The sequence below is a fragment of the Solanum pennellii genome, chromosome 11 (assembly GCF_001406875.1).
Source record: "Solanum pennellii chromosome 11, SPENNV200".
In the NCBI taxonomy this organism is placed as follows: domain Eukaryota; kingdom Viridiplantae; phylum Streptophyta; class Magnoliopsida; order Solanales; family Solanaceae; genus Solanum; species Solanum pennellii.
Window position 1 is genome coordinate 51,450,360 of NC_028647.1, and position 11,318 is coordinate 51,461,677.

The 11,318-nt window shown below is 33.3% G+C and overlaps 1 pseudogene; it reads right to left on the bottom strand.

Moving 5' to 3' along the window:
• Positions 1-1,692: 1,692 nt before the first annotated feature.
• The window catches only part of LOC114074756, a 19,707-nt pseudogene continuing 10,081 nt past the window's right edge, over positions 1,693-11,318 (bottom strand).

The following is an 11,318-nucleotide window of genomic DNA, read 5'->3' on the forward strand; positions in this document are numbered from 1 at the left end:
GAAATAAAATCTGCTGCTCAAAACGACTAAACAGGTCGTTACAGTAGGTCATTTGAAGTTATCATTTGTGCCTCCACGTGGAAAATTTCAATCTGTCGAGGAGAACAAAGACCATTAAGGTGAAATGTATACGAAATTCTCTTTCACAACTTAAAAGGAAAGAAATAGTAGAAAGATTAGCAACGTTATTGTCAGAGACTTAGAGTCTTATTAAAGCTCCGTGCGGCATTTAGTCTAACTAAAGCTCCGTCCGACACTTGACAACTTACTCACGAATCTTTCATGATCTTGTAAGCTCAAGTAAGCCCTTTATGCTAAGATCGCTAAGAGAATGAAATGATCTTGTAAGCTCAAGTAAGCCCTTTATGCTAAGATCGCTCAGAGAATAAAAGGAAGACTTCGAAAGATTTAGAAGAAGGCTTTATATTGCTTGGAAGATTGCTTACAATTTGTTCGATGTTTTATAAATGAGCGACACTTCTATTTATACTACTTCCTAGGATTTTCCAAAGTTTTCCTAGAAAATATCTAATCTTCCTTTTAGAATTCTCCAAAGCCTTCTAGAAAGATCTAGAGACTTCTAGAGTTTTCTATAAACCTCTCCAAAACTATAGACTTTTCCGCCCCTATTCGGATACAAAATCTTACTGAGAATTGGCAGAACGTGACACTCTCCTCCACCTAATGATGCGACGATCGCGTTGCGTTGTCACTGCATCAACGACCGAGTTTCGCCTTCTCGTACGCACGACCAATAGTCCATTGACTCGATCAATGCCCTCCCGCAACTTCTTCAATTGCTTCTTTATCTCTTCTAACTCAGTCTCACGATCTACCTCCTTCTAAAGAGGCAAGCACCTCGGTGGCTTCTTTGGCATCACAACATTGTTCCCTCTTGGAACCTTCTTTGTGCACGGTGGCAAGTACTTCTACCATCATATTCTTCTTTCGAACTTGTAATGGTGGCTACAAATGTCGACTTTCCTTCTTAGGATTTTTCTTGAGTTGCATGGCCGTTAGTCGGACTTGCCCTTCTGTCTTCGGTTATTTCAATTGTTAGTTTTGTTAATTTCTTATTAGTTACTTTAATTTTACGGTTATTATTTAAGAAAATCATATTTACAACTTTTCAAATTGAATATTCATATTTGTGACATTTGAAATAAATAATCACCGTCATAAAAAGAATAAACAATTTTAAATTTATATATTATAACATTCAATTCCAAAATTAAACAAAGACCATCTAATATATTAACTAATCACTCCTCAAAATAACCAAGATAATACAGAAATCAATGTAGCGTATATTTGTGGAACTATATTTCCACAAAATACTATTGAAGATAATACAAATAATGAAATGAAATTTAGGAATTCGAATTTATATTTAATTTTGAAACACCTATTTTTTGAACCAAAATTATTTGCACTATTAATTAATCTACTAATTAACTGCAACATTAAAGGACATATTTAAAACTGGACATATTTCATACCATTTTTTTAAAGGCGTAATATAATGATAATGTCGAAAAACAAGTTATGTTATTGTAATAATCACACTGGTATTTTTACTTCACTTATGATTGTTTTAAAGAAGGGATAATTGTATATAATAGCAAACTTATAATCTAAAATAAATGTAGTAGCTATTGTTTGATTTAATTATGTCCCATAGCAAACGTTTGTCTATATAACTAACCTGCAAGTAATATGACGGCAACCTTCACTAAGTTGAACAAAAGAGCGACACTTAGGACACCTCTGCCATTTTTCACCCTCAGCAAGCTTACCAAAAGCGACGTTGTCTTCATCTCTCAATGCCCCACTCTCCTCGCATTGAAATCCAGCATGCCATGGAATCTTGCACTGGAAGTAAAATAATCTCTTGCAATTTGGGCACTTTGATCCCGTCGCAACGCCACCGCATTCATCCAAAATTAAAGCACAGCAGTTCAGATTAGGGCAGTAACACCGTGTCAACCCTAAATCAGAGTACTTACACAACTTTTCAGACCATTTATCAAACAAATCGGAATCCACAATATTTCGGCAATCGATTGGGTCCAAAAATTGGTTACAATCGGAAACGGACAAGGAATTTCGACGAGATGAACGCAGAGATTTTGGTTCTTAAATTTTATACTGGGTAACAACATAGTCTTCATACAAATTTTGCAGCATAATGGTTGAGATTCACTTAATTATACAATTTGCAAATATTTTACTTCGATTTAATTGTAGCGAAAAAGGCCAACGAATTCTCTCGCTTTATACAACAGAAGTATATAAATTGTGTTTCTGTTTTTGTATAAAGAGAGAGAAAACATATATTATTCCTATACACTTATAATTATACAATATACAAACATTTTACTTCGATTCAACTGTATACAAATCAAATTTTATACAAATATTGCAGCGAAATAGGCCAGCGAATTATACAATTGTGAATTATACAATTGCAGTGAAATGGGCCAGCGAATTATACAATTGCAACGAATTACACAATTTATGTCAGCGAATTATACAATTGTACATGTATAGCGATGCCAGCGAATTATACAATTTAGGCCAGAGAATCATACAATTGTATATGTATAACGAATTATACCGTTATATGTTTGCTATGGAGCACAATTATGCAAACTTTGCTATATTATACAAATATGAATTTTTTATTTGCTATATGTGAAAGTTGCCCTTTAAAGAATGTGTAATGTTTTTTTTTTGTTTAGTCATTTATTGTTAGAAAATATAATTATTGGAATACATTAAAAGGAGAGATTTTACCAATGATCACATAAAATTGTAATCTTTTAGAAAGTTCAATCTTTTTTCCGATCAAAGCAATTCTGAAGTGATTTTTTTTCTCTTTTCCATTAAAGAACATAATTGGATTAATAAACTACTAAAACAAGAATAAAAATTAAGGAAAGTAAATTTGCAACATGATTCAATTAATATAAAATATTTGTTAATGCAAATTTTATTGTTGATTAATTTAGAAAATATATAACATAATTATAATTCTCTATTGAATATAGCCGGTTAAACACAAGTCTTTTTGACACCTCTAATAATTAACATTCTAATTGGTTGTTTTTTTTATATCATGATTCTATAATACTGTCAGTTTTAGCAATTTATGTATCTCAAAATAACTTTAATTATAAAAGTTCTTGAAAAATTTTACAATTCAGCTAAATATCGAATGATAAAATAGAAAAATGCTATCATAAAGAGTTAGAAATAAATATTATGGCCATGTGACTATAATCGATAAGGATTAGCGGAGGAGCAAAGAAAAATATGAATATGAATGGGGAAAGAAATCTAAATTGTAACGTTAAAAATTCATGATATGAATTTTGTAAAGAGGTTTACAAGAAAAACATGAATATAAAATTTGTTACAGAATCATAACCTTACAAAAAAATTATTTAATGTGTATTTTTTAATAAATTTGATTTTGCCATTGATTTTATATGCACATTTTGGACATGTGTGAAAATTATGGAGTTTTATGTATATACTCAACAAGCTCTGCCTGAAGGCACTAAGAATTTATCTAAAAAGTATGGTCTTGTATGCATGTTGACAATACATGGTTTATGAGGGTTGTGAGTGGTTTGAACTCTTTCCCATATTAGTGCTCATTATTGCTCCTAATATTATATACTCTTGCTCAAATGTATAAAATTTTATTCTTTCTCTGGTTTGAGATGATTTCTCAAACTGTCCTCTTAAAAGAGGTAACTACTCTGAAACTTACTGCTCATTTAGAAAACAAGGTATTTTTACATTGAGTAAAGAGGTAACTGCTCTATAGTTAATCTACTTGAAAACTCTTTTATCTTTTCTCAAAAAAGTTTACTCTTTTTCTTCAAGTAAAAATGAAATATTTGGGAAATATTTAGTTTTCTTATACTCTTTCTCAAATTTAAGTTCACTTTCTCGAAACTCAGTTTAAACAATAATGTTTTGTTTTATTCTCAATAATGATCCAATGAATACTAAAGAATAGGGTTCATGTTGAAAAATAGTCATGAACGGTCAACTCAATAATTCCAATACACAATGTACGATAATTCAATTATTAGAAATAGGAATTCAGTAATCAACAACTCAAGAATTCATAACTCAATATCAACTCATCTCAAGAACACCGAAATTCTAATGATAGAACCCTAGATTACTCTTTTACTAATTTGAAAATAGATGTAGGGTGTGAGGACGAACTCTCCAAAACTATGATGAACTTACACAATTGATTATGAATATTTTAGAATGGAACTTTTGTAGAGACTTGATTTATCTTGAACATGAAATCTTGGGACTTGATCTTGAGAAAAGAAACACTTTTATGAAGTTATTAGAGTAGAACTTGGAAAAACATTGGGTGGAAGAAATTTCTTTGTATACTGGACTGTTGACTTGAAGATTTTATGGTTGTTTTTGGAGAAGAGGAACTCTTAAAGGAATTTCTAAATACTTGAATGTTTTAATTGATGAAACAAGTTAGTTGAATGGTATCCTCTATTGAAAAACTCATAAACGACTTATAATAGGGTCAAAAGTGACATAGGGGAAAGACCGAAACGACCCCAACTTTAAAACTAATGAAGTGCCAAAATGAGCGGTTTCACAAATTAAGGCTTCACGTCATCTAATGTTTCACATGCCCGACAATGCTTCACTAAAATGGGCATAATCTTTTACTCAGAACTTGAACTGAGCAAACTTGGTGATGTTGGAAAGATGACTCAAATATCTCTAATTTGATAGGTCATGTGCCACTTAATTCATTTTGACCCGAGGGATATGATCATTTGAAGCTGACCCAAGATTTTTAAATTGATGGATGACTTGTACGGACACCTAAATGGACCGTCAAGTTACCACCGACCGTCTAGGTTCTTGTTTAGGTGACTCCTACCTTGGAAGCCTTGGACGGTCCTCCACAATGCCCTAAACATGTTGTGGACCCCTTAACGGACCATTTAGGGTATCGTGAAGGGTCTATGGTCCACTAAGGGTTCATGGAGTTGCTCTTTACCCCTTTTTAGTCTTTTTCAAAGTCCGAGGTGTTACACAGACGATTCAAATTCTTAAGAGTAAAGTTGTGAGGTGTTATCTAATGATTCAAGTCTTAGTTTAGAAATTTTTAGGATGTTATAATATATCCCCTCCTGGGATCGGTCATTCTCGAATGAAGGTTGGACTGGGAATGGAAAGAAAAAGAGTTACTGATAGGAGGAACTGATTCATACTAAGAGTTTGAAACTGTCTATAGTACATAAGTCAAAAATGATAGTGTTCTGGAATTAGTCATGCTCTATCTAAATTTATCTTACATGAAACAAAGAAATCTCGGCATAAAGTAAGAACTGTACCATTATGACTTAAGCAATAAAACTACTAACTTTCAGGGTTTATCAACACATCTAAACCATGCCCATGAATACCGCAACTCATTAGCTGCAACTCATAACTCCTTCAAGGGTCTATGTCTACTCTTATTAGGTTCAAGCCTAATCTTTAAACACAAGATGCTAAGCATGAGATGGTTCTACTAACTAATCATTCTAAGAATTTCTCATTCTCTCATCATCTCTACCAACTGAAAAATTCATACATTATTAACATGAACCGACTAATTGCTCTCATTTAACTATTTCTCATAGCAAGACTTTACTCATCCTTCCTGCCACTTTTATAACCTTAGATAGGATAAGCGCACTACTGCTACCAACATCTGAAACATCAACATTCTTATTCTTCTATCATTACTCAACTAATATCATCAACATCACTCTCTAATTAAAAGGATGAGTGAAAAAGCTTTTGGGCCAAAGATCATAAGCACGATTCATATGAGACTTTTGATATACAAATATGCATGACATAACATTAAGTTTCTAGCCATTGAATCATGAATTTGAGAGAATAAGCATACTATGAGACATGAGTGCCTATATGAATAGATTCATATCATGAGGCTGATATCCATAACTTTATAGAGTAGGATTAAGATCAATGGGCTAAAGTCTTTACCCCTCATTGTGGGAACTAAGCATAAATGTGAATTTGTCTGAAGTGTATGAGCATAAATCATGAACACAGTTTTTATATGAGAGATATCAACATGATGTTATAACGACTGACTTAGGGGAATACACTAGAGAATGAATGGATCAACATATCTCTAAAACTCTTTTTGAACACATCACTATTTGATTCTCCACACTTGAATTAATTTATCATCTTATCATCCCCCATTAGGTTTGACACCGACACTTTAAAGCTATGAAACTATTCCATCATCTCTAAGTTGATCTACATTTTCTTTACTATAATATTCGGGAAAGTCTTATCTCATGGCTACTAAACTCTATGCAATAAATAAGATTCATAAGACTCTTTCTAAGATTCTTCTAACATATTCTCATTGGCTTAAAAAGATGCTTAATCAAACTATTAAGAGTCTGACATCTCCTTCTTATCCCACTAATACCGCCCTCCTAAGTTCATATCAAGATAACTGGAGGAAACTTGAACTACATTTAAGAGGTTCATCCTTGGCTATATATGATCCTTACTACCAAACTCTTTGAGGATAACAAATAATGCTTACATCAGTGTACTCCATATTGACAATTCAAATATACTATCTAGGTACACATGAAAAATAATTAACTTAATTGGAACCTCGTCTAACTACATACGATCTCAAGTATACCTGCTAATTCTCTTGCTAATCTAATGACTTAGCCACACTCCCTTGCTCTTATCTATGAGTCATAATTCCACACTTATACCACTCACGCTTATCAAAAGCAACACCTTAATTTCTCTCCTAATTTATGTCAAACTTACTAGATCAAATCTTGAACTAACATATCACCCTCATATTGCCATCATTTTGATCACGAAATTCATCTCAAATTCAAGCTTAGTGTTTATTATTAAACACAAATATTAATATAATTGCTCGCTTACTATAATAACTTATAACTACTAGATCAAATTATACTTTCCCACTAAGACCTCATGACAAGTAGTCAATCTTTATCTCGCAGTCTACATACTTACAATTTACTGTCACATTCCATATGACAACTTGAGTACTATTTACCCATTCACATCAACACTTAATTAGTTCTATAACCCTCTGAATATCATATGGGGGTTTCCCTTAATATCATAAGCTTAGCTATGTCTATCACCTTATGACTACTCTATTTTTTTAATTCAAAAGATATACTTTGTCTTCATTAACACAATGTTAGATCGAGTAACTTCCTTTCTAGTTAAAGTATAGTCTAAATCATCTTGACTAGTAACTACTAATCTACCTTCTATCATAAAATCCAAATAAATTCATCACTTTTTAGTACAACCATAAGGAAAACTTCTCATTAAAAACTTACTGGGTACATGACTGCAACAACTTAATTTGTCTAATCACTATCTTTCGTTCTTAGATTACTATACCTCTACATGCATTCTTCTAACTCTGGGCACTTTTTACTATTACTACTTATAACATTGTAACTCATACTATCTTTTCGGATGAAAATACTACCCAAGCTCTAGAATAAACTTCCTCATAAGGGGATAAACTTAAACGAGGTTTAGAGAATAGAGTCTCGAACATATAAGTTTTAGCTCGAAGGCATGATTCATATGAATAAGAGAGTGCAGTTTTAAAATCTAAGCACTTAAGCTTACTCACAGTTTTCTCTTATGCCCTTGGAGTGTCAAGACTTTCTTTGAATTTTTCTGAGAGTAACTCATAAATAAGGATCTAGGCTTTTCTTTTCAACTACCTTGAGTATGAGGAGTACTGAATAAATATGAGAAATACACGAATTTGAATAAGTTCCTTATGACACAGTTCAATTGCACGATTTAGAGTATGAATAAGGAAACATTTTCTTAAATGCATTTATAAAAGTGAGATCGTCCCAACCATCAATAAGATCCCACTAACACGACTTCATAGACACCCTAGAAAACTTGAACTCTATCCTCTAGTACCAAGTTTTTATTGCATTGAGACTACACCCTAGACGTATCCGACACTCGCAAACTATCGTTGGTCCCCCAAGCAGACCCTGGCTAACTGTCACGACCCGAATCGTTGCTAATTAGGGAAATAAGAATTTGGGAAAATTCTAGGCCACTGTCTCGCTAGGGCGGGCAGATGTCGCTAAGGAAGCGTTGCCAAGTGGAGGTAAGTTGGCGCCAAAGAGGGATATGCGATACATAATGTAAATAACAAAAAACTCTATTTTCTCTTTCTTCCTAAAATACATATTTTAGTCATAAAACACATGAGAAAACCCCACAAAGCTGCTCGAGGCTTAGGAAGGAAGGAGATCTCTAGCATGAAGAGGTCGATGGATTGTGGATTTGTGGTCAAGATCACCATCACGAAGCCCATATAAGAATCGAAGTAAAAAATCTGTGTGGCTGGTTGACACCCAGGTAGGCTAGGTTTTATGAATTGTGTAGTTATAAATCTGTGCTCACTGCATAATATATGTAAATCAATGGTAGAATTTATGCGTAGATCTTCGTTCATCAAACAAAATATGAATTAATCCTAGAAATAAGCCTTAGATGATGAACTAGGTCTAAGTATGGTTGAATTAACGTTTACATGATATACATCGATAAATAGTTCATTGGGATTTTGTGATGCTCGTTCCTGCTTCATTATGATACATGTATGTATGTGAAAGTTGCATTTTAATCACTCTAATTGTAAATGAAAATATAGAAATGATGAACGTCACGAATCATGACTTGATTGTATGATTATGAGTATGTATTTTGTAACTGTGACTTGTTGAATAGATCGAGTGTTGCGTTCCAACACACTAACTTGGATTGGTTGCCACGTTCCGTCATAACTAACTTGGTTTGGTTGCTATGTTCTGTCATAACTATATTATCGGTTGCCACGTTCCAACATAATTATTGAATTGGGTGCCACATTCCGGTTTGCTAACAGTTTGGGTTTGGGTTCCATGGGAGGACAAATAATTTGACATAATTGTATATCTTGAGGATTTTGGAACTGGACCTTGTTGAATGATAATTGATATTGTGTTTCGCCAAAGTGCTATATGGTGATGAGGACTTATGCTGATTGTTCTTCTATGTTGAGTAAACTTGATATGTACCTTAATGTTGAATGAACCGGAAGGGGAAAACCCAAATTGGGATGTGATATGATGGGTGGGGACTAATGGTTTGAGAATTGATAATGCCTGGGTAAAGAGTATTATATGTGGTAATGGTGAGAATTAGGGGTAGCGTACGTGATGTAAATGTGTAGGTGGATTTCATTCTGGAGAAAAAGGGATTCGTGGTTAGTAGTAAGAGGTATTAGTGTGGTTTTTGGGGTATCCAAATGAGGGTAAAGGTGGATAAGCGAGTGGTTTATGGTATAGTCTTACTAATTGATTTCTTAAGTTATACGATGAGTGTTGGGTTGATTGATGATGCCTACTGGTACGTGTGGTTTGTAGTGATACTACTCTTGCTATGTCTTTGACATAGTCTATATGCATGTTGGTGATGTTTCATTATATTCTCTAGCAGTATCTACTTTTCCTTTCACATGGTGGGAGTTGTGTCTTCTATTATTATGTCAAAGTTGTACTCTTAGTAGATCTTGTACCTGTTTAGACTACATCCTTGGGGGTGTTAATTATGTTACGAGTCTTCACCAAAATTGTGTTAAAGGAATCCTATTTATAAAATTTCATTAGTACATTTTACTTTTGTTTTATATAATTTCCGCATATTGTAAATGTTGGGATAAGAGCGTTCTCCTACTTAGGTGGTAGTACGTAGGAGCCCCCACAGACCGGTGGGTTGGGTAGTGACACACACTACTTAGAGGAAGACTTACTCAAGTGATAAAAGGCTTAAAATAGAATTTTTGAATTAAAATTCAAAATTAAAACTCAACTCAAATTATCTTTAAAAATACTAAGTAATATAAGTACAATAATTTACAAAAACATCACAAGAAAAGTAAATACAAAAGACTCGTTAACTTTATCAATCTATGAAGCCTCTACTATTAAATAAGAATGTCGGGACAAGACCCATGATCTCAAAGCTACTAACTAGAAAGAAAATATGAAGTCCTCTGAAATGCAATGAGGCTCACCAAAAGCTACTTGGAATGTAGAGTGATCTCAACGAAGCGCATATTGATAATCCTAATCACATGTAGCTACGTCTAAAAAGATGCAGGTCGAATAAAATCAATACATTAAATGTACGAGTATGTAATATATTCGAGGCAAAATAACGGAATGAGATGACAACAATAGATATAACATAAACTTAACTGAATGTAAAAAATCAAAGGAATGAAATCATTTGAACTTTTAAAAAATACTCACTCATCTCATAAACTCAATACAAAAAAATGATATAATAAAAATACACTTTAAATTATATTTGAGAGATTCTCTATTCGACAACTTTTACGAGCTATGTGATGATACATCGTCTTTTCTACGCTGCCAGAACTGTCCTATATCATGCCGAATTATAGGACACCTCAACTAAGTAAATCTACTAAGTTATCCCCGAAGACACTAAGGATTTACCCAAAAGGTATGATCATGTACCCACGTTGACAGGATATGGTTTATGAGGGCTGTGAGTTGTTTGAACTCTCCTCCATATCGATGCTCAATACTACTCCGAATAATATATACTCTTACTTTGGTTTGAGATAATTGCTTAAACTATCCTCTTAAAAGATGTAACTACTCTGAAATATCTATGAAACTCATTGCTCATTTAGAAAACAAGCTTTCTCTTTTCTCAATGTAAAATATACATTATGGGTTGAGATAGTTATTATAAAGCGGACTCTTTTAAGAGGTGAATGTTCTGTACTTAATCCTTTTGAAAAGGGAAAATACATCAAATCCCCCCGAACTTGGCAACAAAACTTACTTTAGTACTTTAACTATACGGGCCTCTAAACATCTTTAAACTGTATTAAATACAACCTTGAGAGTAGAATACCATTCTCACCTACCGCATCATAGCCATAAGCACCACGTCACAGCCATGTAAGTACCACACCATTAATTTTTAATTTTTTTTGCTTATTCACATTTTTTGTTTTCTGAAACTCATTACACTAATCTATTAATTTAAAATATATTCTAAAATCAAAATTGCCACATCTTCTTCAACCCCTTCTCTTCTACGCGCTCCCTTTTCTTCTTTCTTGATTTTCACCATTTTCAACCTTCATTAGCTTCCCCCCC